This window comes from Manis pentadactyla, chromosome 1 (assembly GCF_030020395.1).
Source record: "Manis pentadactyla isolate mManPen7 chromosome 1, mManPen7.hap1, whole genome shotgun sequence".
In the NCBI taxonomy this organism is placed as follows: Eukaryota; Metazoa; Chordata; class Mammalia; order Pholidota; family Manidae; genus Manis; species Manis pentadactyla.
The window spans coordinates 170,255,201-170,273,009 of NC_080019.1; the positions used below are offsets into that span (position 1 = coordinate 170,255,201).

The window sequence follows — 17,809 nt, forward strand, 5'->3', positions numbered from 1 at the left end:
GAAACACTAATGACAGATATCACTTAACAGAAAAAAATATTTATTCTGATGCCCTAGATAAGGCCTAGGCTAATGAGTGTATGGCCAAACGAGTAACACTACTCTTTAATTTTTAGCATTGCAAAAATTGTTTGTTCTTTATATAAATGCTCTTGCATAGAAATGCCCTTCCTTCCCTAGATTTGACATCTTGCTTCCTACCTGAAATCTTGCACCACACCCTCCTGTTTCTTGTTTCACGGGTCACCTTGGGAGAACATTCATAGCACAGAGATATTGGAGCTACATCTGCGACCAGAAAATACTGAAAACTCAACCTTTTTGCTTGCCCCTTCATTTGCCTAATATTACTTTACTTGTCCTTATACTACTGGACCGTTTCCCAACTGCACAGATAACAGAACGACTCACTGTCCTTAGGAGCTCACAACCCATGTCACTCTCTCTAATAGCTCTTTTGGGCTCCTTTTTCTGGAGCTGAGAAACACTAAACACAGTCTGTGTCTAGACATGAACAGGTGCTGTTACTTTGACCCCATTTTTGCAGTTCATAGTTTATTAAGGAGGAAACAGCAAGTCCTGTTGTAATTAACTGAAAATGCCTTCTTTGGTTGTGTAAAAAAAATTATATAAACGGCACATCTGCGGGCAGGCCTCTCCAAGCCTCTCCAAGCCTCTCTGGCTGTGCATTACTCCCTGGCGCCTATAGAGGGCAGCAGCACACAGGCCGACTCCAGGCAGCGTTTGAGAGGCAAACTCCGGACCAGACCAGAACCTTCCTGCTGGTCACCATGCCAGAGGCTGGTTTGCCAAACTCTGGCCGCTCAGCCTCTTTCTTTCTTCTCAGTTCCCGTCGTCTCTCCCTTCCTCCGCCACCCCCCATGTTAAAATTACACACTCTGATGAAGTCGCCCCTCAACCGGAAAATGAAATCTCCAATGAAAAATTTAGACTAGCGCATAACAGCAGAGGAAACAGGAGAAAGGGGAGCGGGCGCTGGTGAGGCAGAGGATTTAAAAACAAGAAAAGGGCAGATGTTTCGTAAATATATGCAAAGCAAAACGGGGTGTACCCTGAACTCTTCTACAGAGAAACAGACCAATCATTGTGCACTTCCTCCCGCCGGCTCTGCGTTCAAAAAAGAAGGAAGTGCGGCCGCAGGCACCTGCCTTGCAGTGGTCAGCTCTGACATTCTGAGTGACTATCTCCCAGCTGTCCAAAGGGAACAAAAACATTTTCATCACCCCACTGCAAACATGTCTGTTAGAGAAAAAGGCTGCTTCAAGAACTGGAAAGGCATCCTCAGGTACGGAGTAGGCCAACGGGACCTACTGCTTTTTAACTCTCACTGTGCTGGCTCTAGAGACAAGTTTTGGGCTTAAACATAGCAGTGAGTGAGGTTGTGGATGATGTTGGCTCTTCCTCACTAGACCATATTGTATGTGGAAGGAAATATGCACTAAAACATATTGATGAGATGGTAGGTATAAGCATGTGAAATGCATGGAAATTAACCAAATCGGCGGCATTTGATGTATATATTTCACACTTCTTTGCACATACTGCACACATACAGTGATTGCAATGTTTTCTGCAACATATGGAAAATAAATATTAAAATATTTTATCTGTGTGAGCTCTTATCAGTCTCCAGGGGCTGTTGGGAGGAGAATGCTCTCTTCTATCTCCCCCAATTTTCTCTCTTCACTGGGCTCCCACCCTCTCCTGCACATTAACATGCCTCCACTTCTCAGCCTGGTTGGATAGGAAATTAGAACCTCGCTTTGATAAATCATTCCTCATTCATCAAATCTTAACAATTTAGACCAATTATGCGCCCCTCTCACCCCAATCTTCATAATAGTAACCATTTCCTTATTCTCTTTCCCAATAATACATGGACAAGGCTTAGTGGAGGGTTTGGGGAGGAGGGTGAAGGGGTTGGTAGTGAACCACCCCGGTGGGGGTTGATAGTAGAACTGAGCTCTACCATTTAGTAGCTGTGTGTCCTGAGAAGATTACTCTGCTTCTCTGGGCCTCAATTTCCTCACTTGTAAAGTGGGAATAATATTACCCACTGCCTAGGGCTGAGGTGAGGAGCAAAAGAGACAGATAATTCATGTCAAGTGGTTGGCACATGGCCAGTGCCCAATGATGGCAGCTCTTTCCACAGAGAGCAAGAGTTCTGTGGCTTCCATCATTTCAGCTTGAAGGAGTTTCCATTGCTTAGTAATCGTTTTTGATATCTAGGTTTGGGCAAGAGCAATGCATCGTAGTCATAGCCGAGGCAGAAGGAATGCTGGGGTAAAGCAATCATTTTTTCAGCAGTTTGATCTTAGCATGCTACCTCCTGACACCTTCTTTCTGTTCCCGTCTGTCCATTGCTGCTGCTACACCAAGAGCTCCTCTGGAAGTTGAGGGTCAAGCAGGCTACACTTGGCCTACAGAAGCCCACTCAACCTGAGCACTATGGTCTGTTCACTGAAGCCAAACTTCGGCACCCTTGCTTGCCACGTCCTCTTACATTCACCCTTTCACTGCAGGGTCTAGTGTTCTCAGATAAATTTAAGATATTTTCATGATTAAAACAGTTTATTCACTCAATTTTTTATCTTTTAACCTTCTGGGCATGGCTGATTTTTGAGTGTTTCTCAGTGTATTTCTCCCTCACTCTATCAGTCAGGATCCTGGCCAGAGAGAGGTAGTGTGCTCCAAGGATTTGGCTGAAGACAGTTCATGAAGTGACTGCACATGAGGTAGAGGGAAGGTTAAGGGACCTCAGGGGATGGTCAAGCCCTGGGTACCAGCAGTGGTGGAAAGCTGTTAATCTCACTTTAGACACAGGAAGGTGTCGTGCTCTCTACATCCAGTCAGAATTGGACTTGGGAGCATGGGCTGGACTGATAAATACCCTGGCCTCACTCTCCTCCTACTCACACATCTCTTGCCCATGTCTCCTTCTGGCCAAATTCAAGGGGAAGCCAGAGAAGAAGCAAGCCTGGGTAGTGCAGTTCAGAGAGGCCATGCTCCTTGGCCACATAGCAGGACAGAGAATGGTTCTGGGGTTGTGGGTGTATGTGGGGGGAGACTAATCAGCCTCCATTTCCTTCACCCTTTTCCTGTCAATTTTACTTTCTGAGAGGAAAGGCACAGCAAAAGAAAATGAAATCACATCTCTCCTCGTGTCCATGTACCTCCTTAGTCTATGTACCATTTACTGGGAAAGAAAACTGAATGTAAGCTCCGTGAGAGCAGGGACTATTATTTTTTTTTGTTTTCTGCAGGGACTTTTATTTTTTTGTTTGCTGCCACATCCCTAGTCCCTAGAACAGTGCCTAACACATAGTGAATGTGTAGTTGACTGAGTAAATATACTCACTTTGGTTGTGCCACACATAGACATTCTCTCATCGGTTATCACAGGTAAGTACTCAGGGCTGCTGAGCATGGCTGTGTGGGTGGTGTGGGAGTGGGTAACACTCATCCCCTCCCTACACAGCCCCAAGCCTTGAGACCTGGCCAAGGGCATTGTCAACCCACAGGAAGGGACACATTGTTGTAATTAATCCATATTTTTATACTTGATTCACCATATTAGTTGTGTACCTAGCAAGTCTCTGTAAGGTTCATTTGTTTCTTCTCTATATACAAGAGAGCTGAGTTTCTGAAAAGCAGAGATTGCAAAGATTAAAACCCAACCTGTCCACTCTCTAGGACCTGTGAAACATGAAAGCAGGCACAGGCATTCTTTACAGGTGAAATACCTCTTAGGGCAGAAACAGCTGCTCACTTTTGGCCTTCCCTATGATTTTCAGGAGACCTTAGGTCCCGACTTTTGGGTCCCAGGTCCTGGATCTGGGTTCTCTGCAGCACAGGAAGGTAGGAGTGGTAAAAACTCTTTTCTCTCCCAAAGGATATAGAAACTTTGAAACCAGGCCATGCCATTTGCATGGTTGCTCTGTGATGAAGAACAACTCAGAAAACCATCTAGATGTGGGAATTTCTAAGGCACTCTTACACCTGAACTTAAGAACGAATGAAGGTACACAAGTGAGTTCCTTGCATGGATATGGAGTGAAGACAGTCTATTTTTGATCTCTTGTGTCTTTAGCACACAATCCCTCATATCTATTAGTTCTGTCTAGATCACTCAAGGGTCCCATCTCCATTCTGGCCAGACCAGCTGCCAATCACCTACATATATCTGCTACTATCAACTGCAAAATAAAAAGCAACCAGAAATAAAAACTCCGGCTTCAGCTCTTTGGGTTTGATTTATGCCAGAAGAGCTAAAGACATCGCAAATAGGCATGTGAACATCCTACCTGAAAGCCTAAGACATTAGTCTCCCATGGTTAGCATTTTTCAGTAACAGAGATGTCTGTAAAACACATCCCATTACCTGCCTCATACTGTATAGGAAAAGTTGTGAGTGCAACAAGAATTGAGTTTTTGTTTTAAAATGTATGATTAAGTTATTTGGCATGCATTGCCTCTAAATAATTTAAACTTTTGGCATTTCTAAATTGGTATTGGTAAAAGAAAATGTTCATGTTACTTTTAGCCATGATTAATGAATACTTGATATCAATCTTTCATCAGTATTTTCCTGTAGGCATTCTGTCTCCTATCCCAACTTATTTCTGCACATTGCTTTGCAAGGGCTGTACTTTTACAAATATGTCTGACATGGTGGGAACTAACCCAAGTACAGGGAAAAAGCATCCAGAGGGCAGAGCTGAGCCAGATGCAATGGCTTAGGGATATGGCTGAAGGAGCCCAGAGCCCAAGGGGTGGGGCTTAGCCCTCTAGAATAGCAAGGAGGCAACAGCACGGGCTCAGAGATGCAACTCATGCAACAGGTAGACACGGGCAAGGGAGGCTGGCTCATGGATTTGACCAGTGTGTCAGTGACATTCAACAGAGTGGCACAGAAGGATGACAAGAGGCAAACAGATGGGGCAGGAGCAGCCACTACATCAGGTAGAGGGCATGACCAAGCAGAGCAGCACCAGTCCCTGCGAGGTGAGCTTAGGGCCGGCTCAGCACAGCTACCTGGTGAGGAGGGCATGACGCTGCGGAGCGAGTACATGGCAGGCTGGGGGCTGAGACCACTCGGGCACCTCAGGACTGAGTCTGGTTACCCGGCTGCGTCCAAGGGGTGAAGCCATCTAAAATTTCATCTGCTTTTACAATTGTGTATGTATGTTTAATTAGACAAAATGAACTTAGAAGCCTTTCACTAGAGGCATAACATACTCACAGTAGTTTCCAGAGAAATGGTGTCACTCTTCAGGTAAGTCACTCCAAGGCTGGGGCCTAGTGCAGATGTTCATTGGGGCAGGGAACAGAGAGCGGCTGCATCTAGATCAGACAGGAAGCAAACAAAAATAAGGCTGTTAGGTGAACAGGTGATGGTGATTGTTCATTTCTATAGAGACAGAACTGTGGGATGCCGTTGACAGTCTGGTCCTACACCTTAGCTCCAGAGAACGTCAAGTCAGGAGAGGCAGTAAAGAGCATGTGGTCCAGGCTCCAGTTGGGGGTCTCTACCTCACTGCCTGTGGGTCTGAGACCATTGGCAGCACTCTGTCAGTGCCGATGGAGTTGATTTTGTGGTTCTGAGATGGAGCTGAGGTGGAGGGTGAGGCTGGGGAAGCGGGGGCAGTGTCCTTCAGACTTGCCACCGCCCACTCATCTTCCAGTGCTCTTGATTCCATTGCCGGGTCTCCCTTTTTAGTGCTCAGTTCCTACCTAGTCTAGAACCCCCCACAGACTCGGCATGTTTCTGCCTCATACCTAGAGGTCTTTCCCAGGTCTTGCCCCTCTGGCCACACTGGGCCCCAAAGATGACATTATTCCTGAAACTCCCCTCTTCCCATGGGAGTATTGCATTATCCTGACTTCCCTCCTACCTCTCAGTTTTCTCATCTGCCTCCTTCACGGGCTTGCCGTCTTTCTCATGTTCCCTAAATACAAGTATCCTCACGATTCCATCCGTGGGCTTTGCCTACACCTGCCCTCCTTGAACTCAGCCCTCACTTCTCCACAGAGAAGACCCACATTCCATCCTTAGTTACTGTGTACAGAGCTTCAGACCCATAGTCTAAATAACTGCTGGTTATTGCTTCATTAATTCATCTGCTCATTCATTTGTTTATTCACTGTTTACATGGCATCTACTAGGTACCAGGAAAAGATGAATAAGATGGGGCCTCTGACTTTGCGATGCTCACATCTCCATAAACTACTGCACAGGCACTTCTAATTCAGAAAGTTGAAAACAATTCATGGCCTTTCCCTCAAAATCCTTCTCCAGACTCCCCATTTCCTGCCATCGGTAACCATTTCTACCCAGTTTCTTGGGCCTACAAATGAGCAGTCATCTTTAATTCTTCCTTTCTTTTGGCTCCCTGTATCTGACCAGCTGCCAAGGCCTGTGGGTTTCACTCAGGCTGTTTCCTGAACCAGTACCTACTTTCCAGCTCACCACCTATTTATCCCTTAATCACCTGTTGCCGAGACTTCTGTGAGAGCTTCCCAAGTGAAATTCCCAGATACGTGACCTGTAGGCCATCCTTCACACCAACAGTACATTCGTTTTTCTGAAGCACCATTCTAAACACATTACTCCCTTGCTCTTTGCTCACTGGACTGAATCCAAACTTCTGAGTCTGGCATCAGAGGACCCTACCACATTGCTCTGATCTAATTTCCGCCGCCTATCTCTGCAGTCCCTTCTACCTTGCAGCCAAGGCCCACTGTTTCCCACCACTGCATGGTGTTGTCTCCTTTTTCCCAACTTTAAGGGCCATCCAAATGCCACCTCATTTATGCAGCATTTCGCAAAGGGAAGTGCTCTCCTTGAACCCAAAGGCACTGTTTGCACTGCTCCCTCTGCTCGCTCTACGGAGTCCAACAATTACTGAGTAACTTGTCTCTCCTCTCTAGAAGTTTCTTGCAAGCAGTGACCATTTTTACTTTGTGGACACACAGGTTTGTGCTCAGCTGATGGCTGCTAAGCAGAATTAAAAAGATTCTTGCTCAGAGTCATGGAAACTAAGACTGGATTGGAGAGGCCTTGAAGCTCATCAACTGCAACCCCCTCATTTCTCAAATGAGGAAATTAAGGGTACTGATTTGCACAAGGACACATCCTGTTAGTGGCTGAATGATGATAACTGATATTAAAAGACCACATATCTCTAAATATCTGTCGGTGCTTGCTCAGGTCCTGTGTGAGGGAGAGTGAGGAGTTAGGTGCCCAGCCGGCAAGGAGAAGCTGGGCTCCGAAAAATAAAGAACTCTGTTTCACATATTCACTTTGATAAACTGAACCTTTTATAGTTAATGATGCCGACCAAGGAGGGTGGATTGGAAGTACAAGGAAGCAAACCTTTCCACATGGTCAGTAGAACAATTATGACAATATTGCAAATACCACTGGGGTGAAAAACTGTGAAAATGGGAGTGAAGAAATTTCTCATGCTTTGGAAAAGCAACGGGTTTGGTGGCGTTCTCGGGGAGTACGTGTTGCAGTAATTCTGTTGGTAAATTCGTTACTTTACAGAAACACAGGCCATTGGCGATCCTGCTCTTGTGCCTCACCAGCACTTCTTTTACCTGGCTTTGCCCAGTATTTATCCTACAAATTTAAATTTTTACTTATTTTTCTTTCATCATATCACTAATTTACTTGTACAAATGCATAGATGACTGCTCCCAAGTCTGTCCTAATTTTCTTCCCTTGTTCTCCTCTTGTCGGGAAACAAACATTAATTGTTTAATGTCCTCTCTATCCTCAGCCTTAATCAGGATCATTTTCTCTCACCCACAGATGAAAAGCCCAACAAAACACATGGTGGGGATAACAGTGTTTACCCAGGTGAGAAAACCAGACTCTTCCAGGGGATCTCAGTAGTTTCCCTTTGCCAGAAAAGCTCAGCTCTTAAGTGTTAGCCTGCAATACTGCAAGACTTCACCTGCCTCTCCCAGGGAGCCCTTTACTCATTGTTACTCACCAGAGAAAAAGTTGCTACTGTTAATCATATTCTTTTTGGCCAGTATGGTGGAGCCATCCTATGCATTGAGACACCTATTAAACAGCAACACCTAGTAGCCACCAAAACAGCAGATCAGGCATGAGAGCTCTTCATGGTTCTTCCTAAACCATCATGAGGTTGCACAGCCTATCAGCACATCTGGATGGAGCTACTTCTCCTTTGCCCCCCTGGCAACTATACTAAAATGATAAAGGAAATCCCTGACCCATATGTCTAGTACATTGCAGTGAAAACTCACTTATCCATTGTGTAATTAGATAAGTGTGTTTTAAATATGCCTAACATTTTATTTAATTGTATATTTTATAATTAAGTGGAGACATGATTTTTCTGTCCTTTAATCAAACCCCTCTTTCTCAGCATCACACCCTATTGCTATGATCTTCTCATTTTTTGACAAATCATTACCCATCCCCTTATTTTCCCTCTTACCTTAGCACATGCCTGAGGGTCTATTAATCAGAACTACTACACAGTGTGTCATGTTTTATTGCTTGAAGGGTGGCTATACTCTAAAAAAGACTCGGTGAAAATGACTTCATGAGGTTTCTTATTTATTCTTTTTCAGTGACTTTCATATCCAATGTGCTCAGTTTTTAAGTCAAAAGATAATTCTGAGAAGCTGCTGAGGCCCCCCACTTTCCCCAGGATCTGGAAATCCAGCTGTCCTTTCTGTCTCTTACATCATCACTGTAATAAAGAATTTGCTCTGGGTAGTTAGCAAAGTTCTTGATGGTGTCAGAGGCAGAGGCAACAGTGGGTCACCTCCATTCCAGCCCATTTTCCTGCTGATATCTCTGCAGATCCGTCTTGGAAGCCTTGGAGAGCAGAGCTGTTATGTAATGCACTGCCACACCCCGCTGAAGGAACTTTCTGCGGAGCTCTCATTTCAGTATGGCCCCTCTCATTCTTTGGAAATCACACCAAATCATTGTAAAATGACAGATGGGGCCTTCATGACTAGAGCTTATGAAAACGACTGTAGGAACAGTAATAGCTACCTTCCCTGGACAGCTGAATTGCGTTACAGATTGCATTTACATGTGAATATATTCTCATCTAATCCTCACAGCAATACTGTGTTGGAGGTGCTACATACCCATTTTATATATGAGGGAAAGTGAGACTCACAGAACTTGCATGACTACTCCAAGAATAGAAAGCTGTGGATAGGTATTCCAGAATTCAAACCCAGCTCTCTAACTCTAAATTTGTGTCTTTTTTTTTTTCTTTCAGTATACAACTGCTCCAACACTGCACGGACAGATTTCTAGTTCTCAGCCCAAGATCTCAGCCAAGAAATATACTATTTCCATGATGGTTCAGAGCCACTGAGAGATCACAGGTGAAGGAACTTTTTCTGAAACTATTAATAAATATAATGCCTTCCCTGCTCCTTCCTATTTGAAGATGAGAATGCCTTATGTTGGTCTTCTCAAAACTAATGAACAAATGAATCACCCAGGATTTCTGACTCAGCATGTCTGGGACTGAGTCTGTGATTCTGCATTTCTAATAAGCTCCCAGGTGATGCTGGTGCCACTGGTCTGGGCATCCCAAGTCCAGGTCTGACTTGCTCCTTCCTACTGAGGGTTGTTTTTGATGGAGCAGTTCAAACTAAATAACATGGCTAAGAGCTCACACAGCACGAATGGCTTCTGATTCTGGGCCAGTTTGTTAGGTCATCAGGCATTAGACAGAATTTAAGGAGTTTCTGGCATAGAGCACATTAAGAAAAAAAAAATCATTTCTAGATCCTCCAGGGCTTTCCTCCCCCTCACTGGAAATTAAAATGATAATGTCTCTAACATGTAGAGTTCCTATTTTTTACATTATTGTTATTTTTAACAATAATTATCTGGTAATAATTCCAATAACACCTTTCCTCTGAGAAATTCAATGAGCTTTACTAACCTTAATAGTCTAACAGCAATTCCCAGGTGTAGATGAAGCTGTCTCAAAGATCACAGTAAATTTCAAATTGCTCCACTTCCCTCCTTTGCCCCACATGTAGTGAGGAATTTGTGGTGAGGGGTTACTAATTGGTGAAGACCCACTATCTCATAATTTGAGGCATGGGAAATTTTGCAAAGCAAGAGTAAATCCAAGAAATAATCAGCAGAGAGGTAGTTGTGGGGGCCCAGAAGAGGAAAAAGGAGGGAGAGTAAAAGGATTAAGAGTAAGAAAAGGGAAAGCAAAACCAGAGAACTAGCTGGGTGACCTTGGATGAGTCATCCGAACTCTAGGTGGCTCCGCTTTTCCATTTGTAAGAGATGGAGGTGGACTTTAGGACTTTTAAGGTGTCTTAAAACTCTGATAGTCCCCTGAGAAGAAAGATGTGGGAATTAAGTAGCTCATCAACCTGTTAAACCATTAAACCTGTCACAAAAATCTATTTGACTTTTAACTTTTTAACTAATTACCTGAAATGAATTCTCAAGTCTACATCACTAATCCCACGTCTCTGAAAACTGGTGAGAAAACCATTTAATGGGTAAGTACCAAAGGCACCATGGCTAAACTAATCAGGAACCTCATCTTCAGCTTTCTGACACTACAAGAAATGTTTTACTTTTACATTTTTTGGCTTCTTAATTAACCACTAGTTAATACCCGTGTCCAGAAGAAATACCTCTGATGGCTTAAAGACCCCTGGGATGGCCCTGCCAATAGAAGGCCCCACTATTTGTCACACTAAATCTATGTTAATTTTCTCCATAGAGACCTCTTGATTCCTCTATGACAATTCACAAACTCCAGTAATAAGAGTTGTACATCCCAGGAGCCTTAGAGCTATCAGGTACAGCTGAATCTTGTTTTTAAAATAAGAGATTTTTGGGAGAGATATATATCTCAGTATATAGATACACATGCATACACACACACACACACACACACACACACACACACACACACACACACACACATATATACACACACACATATGATGATGATTTTTCTGGCTTTGGTAACTGGTAATGCAAATGCCTTCCCTAAGTCATTGTACACTGAAATCTTCCTGTCCAGAAAGCCTGCCACAGGTCCTGGTTATGAGGCATTTTAAACTCTGCAATGAGGATTCCAACATGTCACAATTTATGGTCCAGCATGTATTTGGTATTGTATCAACTATCTATACCTTTCTCTTTGCACTGAGTATGTTTTCAGGAATAATCATTGCAGTTTGTGGCTAAATGGAAAAACAGGTACCAAGAAACATCAAAATAGCATTACCCGAGGGAACACACTTGCCACTCTCTCCAAAGGGAATATGTCACCTCCCTTGCCCAACTCCCACCACCTCCATAGTCATTTGGCTACTGGTAACTTAATGCTTACTGGTGGCCAGGTATTGTGCTTGGCACATATCATACATTATTTAACTTTATTTATTATAGTCACTCTTTGGGGTGGAAATTATATTTTGATTTTGTAGATGAGGAAACTGATGTTGAGGGAAGGTAGTTATATGCCATAGATCATGAAGCCAGAGGGTAGCAAAGCAGGGCTTCAAGGTGAGTTGTAACCACAATGCTCTGAGTTAATCTACACCTGTCTTGTGGTCACTAAACCACTGCTGCCTCATTCCAGTCATGTTCATTTGAGTACAGCTTATACTGTACACTAGATTCTCTGTCATTGTCTTCTTATGCCTCCTTGAACCTGTTTTTAACCTTCTCCAAAACTCCTATATTTGCTATTTTTCCCTCTCTACATTGATCGATGCTTCAATCTAAAAACTGACTCCCGTATTTTTTCAACAGACCTTTACCACTGTCTTCAGCTACTTCCCAGGCCTCATCCTCTTTCCAATTTACTCTTCTGAGGACTCACATTTGATCTCATCTGTTACAACCCGAACTTGAGAGCCCTTTTCCCTTAATGCCTAAGGAATCTGCTCTTTTCATCTAGCCCATTAGTAGGTCCCTGCGGCTTCACTGGATATCTGTGTTCAGTTTGACCTAATGCCATGACCAACTAGTTCAACACTATTCTCATAACCCCCCAGAATTCTCTCTCCCTGATTGTGTATACACAGGTCCTCTTATACTCTTCAACCATGAATCTGTACCATCACTTCCATTCCTTTCCTCTCCCGTCTCCTTTTCCAGTATCTCTCAGATTTTATCAATGTTTCCTTAAGATAGATCTATACCTCTTTCACATTCTCTTCTTATTTTGGAGGTCATCTGCTCTACTTCTGATCTTTATCCTTCCCTTTGGTTTCATCAGTGGTATGTCCCTGTAGCTGATGACGTAGCCACCATAAGAGTACTAGATTACTTCTCACAACATAGTGTTCTGCTCTGTCTTCAATGCCTGTCCTTCAAAATCTTTCCCAGTGGTATATCTCAAGTGAGTTTTATAGAACATGTCTCAAAATAAATTCCTTAGTCAAAGAAATACAGGAAACACTGCATGCTCTATGTTCCTCTTGCACATTTATAATGCACAAAAGGATATTAAAGGTGCTGAAGACCCCACCATTGTCCAAACTTATTAAATTACACACCCACCCTGCCTTTTTAATCGAACACTTATAACCTCAGAATATACTTAGAGAAAAGATGATTTACGAATTTCCCCATTGGTTCCCAACTCTTTAGCCTGGGTATATAAGTTCATTGAATCTATATCAAATAAGCTCTCTCAGATTTCCTTTCCCTCAATACTCCATTTGGTTTAAGTCAGTTCACTTACAGTGTCAGAAAGACTGAGCACATGTAACTGAGTCTCTAAACATGCCATTTTGGCTGTGTGGAAATGCCTTTATCACCTTTTTCTCATCAAGTCCTTTTCCCTTCTTCAAGCCCCATATTAAACCACGTGTTCCATATGAAACTTTTCCTTGTGACAAATGCTTTGGCCTCTGCTGACCTTTGCCACTCACTTAACACTTAGGTAAATGGATATATTTTAATGCCTGTTTCCTACATCATTGGTGAGAGTAAGTTCTCTAGGGCATCGACTCTGTTTTATACAAGACAGAAATTCTAGCACCTAGTGTAGCCCTTTGTGCATAGCATAGGGTTAGAACCATGTTAATGGATGATGTCGGGTCGGGGCATGGTAGATCAAACGTTGATTTCTGTAGCCAATGGTATGCATACAGTATGCTTAAGACTAGGTGGGATGTACCAACACTTTGTTGGGAAGAATTACCACCACAATCACCATCATTACCTCTGCAAGTGATAACATGTGTTTTGAGACAAGGAAGGCTAGATCTAGAAAAGCAAATTTGGCTTTGTTCTTAGGTGAAAATGAGAATTTGTGATAGTTGACATCAAGTGGGGAGAAGAGTAAAAATAATCTAGGAACATCAAAGGACTCATCAAGGGAACCACTGGAATGAATGCCTCACTCCCAATGATGAGATTACCACTCATAGTCATTAAATCATGGTGATGTGATGAGAAAGAAAATGCTGTTTTCCTACACAAGGCAGTCAGGGGCAGTCTTGTGAGAGGGTCCACTGCTTATCCCCATGCCTGGCATATGGAGTCTGGAGCAACCACTTGCAGAATATCAAAGGACTGCCTGTCCTCCTGCCTTCCAGGCATAAACCCACCTCTATCTCTTTGGTTCAGTATGGAGATACATTACACTGGACATCAAGGCAGCTTGGCAGCCACCAGGACAACGTGTAATCTCCAAACAACGAACTGCATCTTTTTCATAAAGCTCTTTTACTGCTACATGACTTAAGAGCACAGAGCAGGTATAAGTCTCAGTTGGGTGTGCAATAACCAGATACTAAAGGGCTTTGCGTTTTTCAGATGTCATCTGAAGTTGAGGCTTAATGGGTTCCCCAATAGTGAGTTTGTAGTGAGGCTAGGACTAGAAATTTGGATCTCTTGATGCCTAGTCAGGAAGTTTTATTATGTGAGAGAAGAGGGTATAGCTTTCTTCTTTAAAACTGTGGCAACAAATGATTTTCATGTTTTAGCAGAAGAGAAAATGCATTTCATTAAAGTACAGTCTGTGAAATATTCTGCTATCTTTTTGGATAAAAAGTGTTATACAAACAAAAGATTTAATTAAAAACTATTTCTAAATGAGAATGTTTACTTTAAAATAAGTATAGACTATATTATGTAATGTGTGAAAATAGGATAATGGTAAAAATTCTATAACAGAAAATTCTGTGTTGGTCCTTAGTCAATATTCATAACAGCACATTAGTGTACTAGTAGTAATCAATAAGTAAGTGTTTTTAAAACTGGAATTTTAATTGTGGGAGATTATTGGGTGGATGAAACTAAATGGCTTAGATAATTTTTTGTCATGCCTTTGTTTAGAGTTGTGTTTCTGGACAAGTTACACATTTGGAAATGAAAATGAAGGGCGGCCTGCCTTTTGGATGTGTTAACAGGCCACTGAGGCCGCTTTTCTGAGAGCCACAGGCAGTTTCTGCAGGCAAGTGTCTTACTTTCTTTTTTAGTAGTAAAAATAGGTAGTTTACTTTTATGTTCTGGGTGAAGTCTGAGCCCTTGGCTCCCCTAGCCTGGATGACCCCCAGGGTGGAGGCATGGGGACAGTGATGGCAGTGCTTTACATTGATTTAGACACATTAAAGGTTATATGGCACAGTCTCTAAAAACAAGTTCTCCCCTTCATGAGTTACAGAGATGATAAAATTGAGGTGGGGAGGGATGTTTAAGTTGCCCAGCTATTGAGCAGCAGAGCTTAATCTAAAAAGAAGGTTTTCAGCAGAAAATCCTTTTTTTTTTTCTAAAAATGACATGGCTGCCAACAAGCTTTTTAGTAATTCCAAGAAGCAGAGCACTAGATGGAGAATCAGAGACCTGCCTTGTCTTGCCGCTGCTTCCGATAAGGACTAGCCATGTGACCATGGTCAAGTCACTGCCTTTTCTGAACCTTGTAAAATCAGGGGCAGGGAATCAATGAATGGCAGAATTACCTTCCAGCTGTAAAACCTCTCACCTATAAAGTGGTATTGATTAATCATGTATGCTTTGCCTAGCTCATAAAGTTGTGAGACTAAAATAAGCTGATGCACGTGGAAATGCTTTGCATTCCCCGAAGTACTGAATCAATGTAGTCTCAAAGAATGAATGCTGGAGGACTTAGGAACTGGGTCTCTGTGTGTGTAGGTACTGACAGCGAGTCCACTTCCATTCAGGTTTGGGGAGAAGCTGTACTAGATCAGCCAAATCCCACTCGTTCCTCCCCTCTTCCAGCGTACTGCAGAGCATCACTTGAGCCAACTTACTGGAGTGAGTGAGCCAAACACTCAAGTTCCAAGCTTTCTGATAGAAGTTACAGAGACTCGGATCCAGTGCAGGTGACAATCACTGCTCCTCCAGGTGTGCCTGAAATATTAGGAAGGCCCCAGGGAGGGATGTACGGGGAGCTGGGGAGGGAGGTCAGGCATTATTGCCCCCAGGCTGTTTTCTCTTGTACAGAGCTCTAGACCACATTTTACCTGGCAGCCCTGGGAGACAGAAAGGACCCTGAATGGGCAGGAGCCCCCTCTCCTGATAACCCAAGTGCTCTGACTGAGAGGCAGAGGGTATCAGCAGACTGGCTGTGCCGAGTCGGCATTGATCTCTCCAGCCTTTGTCTGTGTCTGGTTTCTGTCTCGTTTGGAGGTGGTTACTGTTACTACAAGCAGCATGAATCATGTCTCTGTTAAAAAACAGAGCTTCAATTGTCTTACATAACCCCTGGTAACTGAACGTCTAATAATAGCAAACCATTTACAGGTAGGGAGTCTGTCTTCTTCCCAGACACACACACACACACACACACACACACACACACACACACACTCCCACTACCTCACAGTCAAATGAGACAGACAGGGAGGGGACAGAGTGAAAATGATTTTCTTAAAAAATTTTTAAATACATTGAATAATCATGCATCTCAGGCCTGATAACCAAAATATTTAACTAAGCTAGTTTAATAAACTGTAGGAAATAAGCATTCTTCTTCAAAATATTTGAAAAAAGGAACCCCCCAATGCACCAGACAGACAACTTCTCTAACAAACCCGACCCCCAAAGACAGCGGGTAGGGGTGGAGGGGGCAGGTAACAGGGTCGGAGTTTGCTGGATTGGCTACTAACTTGCACCAGTTAGGTTCAATTTTCAAAGGATATTTTCTCCTTTCTTTATTGTGTGACCAGAGAGAGATATCCCAGAGATTCTTGCTTCAGTCATTGCAAACAATTCCAGAGAGTGAAAAGCAACTGCAAAATGGCTGCAGTGTCCCACTCAGCAGGCTACGGAGTGTTGGGCGCTGCTATCCAAGCCACTCACTCTGGGGGAGGGAACTCTGCATGGGAAGGCTTATATTTTTCCCACGAGCAAGTCTTTGCCTTGTAAGACATGATGAGGTCTTTTGATACATGATTCCCACTCAGCCACCTGTTAAGGTGATTACCAAAAAGCAAAATAATAGGATGGGTGACTCAAAAAATTATGGGGGTTAAGTTTTCCTTTAAACTACTCCTTTGGTTGAGGGGAAAAAGGCTCTAGATAGCAAGCTTAAAAGCACATGAGGAAAAAATATGAATTTGTAACATGCATGTCTCCATTTCCTCACTGCCTCATCACAGCCACTCTAAGAAAAATCACTACAGGGTATATTTTTGAGTGGGCATTCCCAGAAGCCTAGTAGCTCCAGAAGTCATGTAAATTGGACTGGGGGAGGACTTAGTGGAAAATTACAGATGGGAGGCTATATCCTGCCACGCATTTGGGCTGGGACCACAGAAGGAAAACTTTCTTCTCTGTTTTGATTGTTCAGTAATACGAAGCAGTGGACTAGGCAAGTTCAAACCGAAGAGTGGCCTAGGACACAGCCCCTTCGAAGACCAGCACCTGGGCTATTCTGCATGCTCTTGGGTTGTTTTGGAACATAAAAAGGCACATACATATATAGTTCTACACCAAGATGGTGTGTGTTCCCTCAAAATAGGATTTACTCTGCCTATATCCTTTTGGAATACTCTCCAAATCCATCAGGAAATACTTTTGAATAGAAGAAGCAGGAAGAGAAAGAAGAGGAATCAAATAATAAAAAAGAAGAGGAAGGGAAATTACTACTGTCCTACCATCCCCACCTGCAGACCTGGCTGGAGGGGATAATGAAACCTCTACCACTGTTCTCTCGTAGTCCTGGCTACATGCCATATGGATGTGGATTCTGAAGGAAATGAATTCTAGATTTTTCTCACAAATATCCAAATGTAGGGATCCTGACCAGTAGATCACCCCACATAACAACAGGACCACAGTGGTGGATTGTGGCTAATGGGACTAGGCTCTTCTGCTTATTTCATTCATTTTATGAATTGAATTTTTTTCTTAGAGTTGGTGGACTAAATGTTTTAACAAAAACAGCCATAAAACACCACAGTTTTCTTCAAAAAATGCTTTCCCCTCTAACTATTTTGAATATATTTCTGAATGGCTTGCTTCTGAAAGAGTAGGAGGTTTGCCTCTTCTACTTCTCTTGGCCTCCAAAGATCTTTTGAGGAAGAAGCAGCTCCAAGCTCTTCTCTGTGTCTGTCAGGTAATAACACTCACCTGAAACTTCACTATGTCAGCCAGTTCCTTCCCAGTGTGTGTTTGGCACCTGAGTAAAGACTTGGTGGACCAGACACATTTAAAATGTAAAAGTGGGTTATTATATTATTTTGCATTGCAAAAATCAGAGTATTTCTGGATAGCTGCTGACAAGTGGATCATAATAACCACATGTGGTACAACAAA

General features: G+C 43.0%; 1 protein-coding gene across 8 annotated transcripts in view; it reads right to left on the minus strand.

The window, feature by feature from the left end:
- Window positions 1–17,809, minus strand: part of ZBTB20 (zinc finger and BTB domain containing 20) — an 807,002-nt gene that overhangs the window by 68,620 nt on the left and 720,573 nt on the right. For all 8 annotated transcript variants that reach the window (XM_057502832.1, XM_057502827.1, XM_057502849.1 and 5 more), the window contains one exon: window positions 5,264–5,364. The gene's annotated coding sequence lies outside the window, so the exon portion shown is untranslated. The remainder of the gene's footprint in view (window positions 1–5,263; window positions 5,365–17,809) is intronic.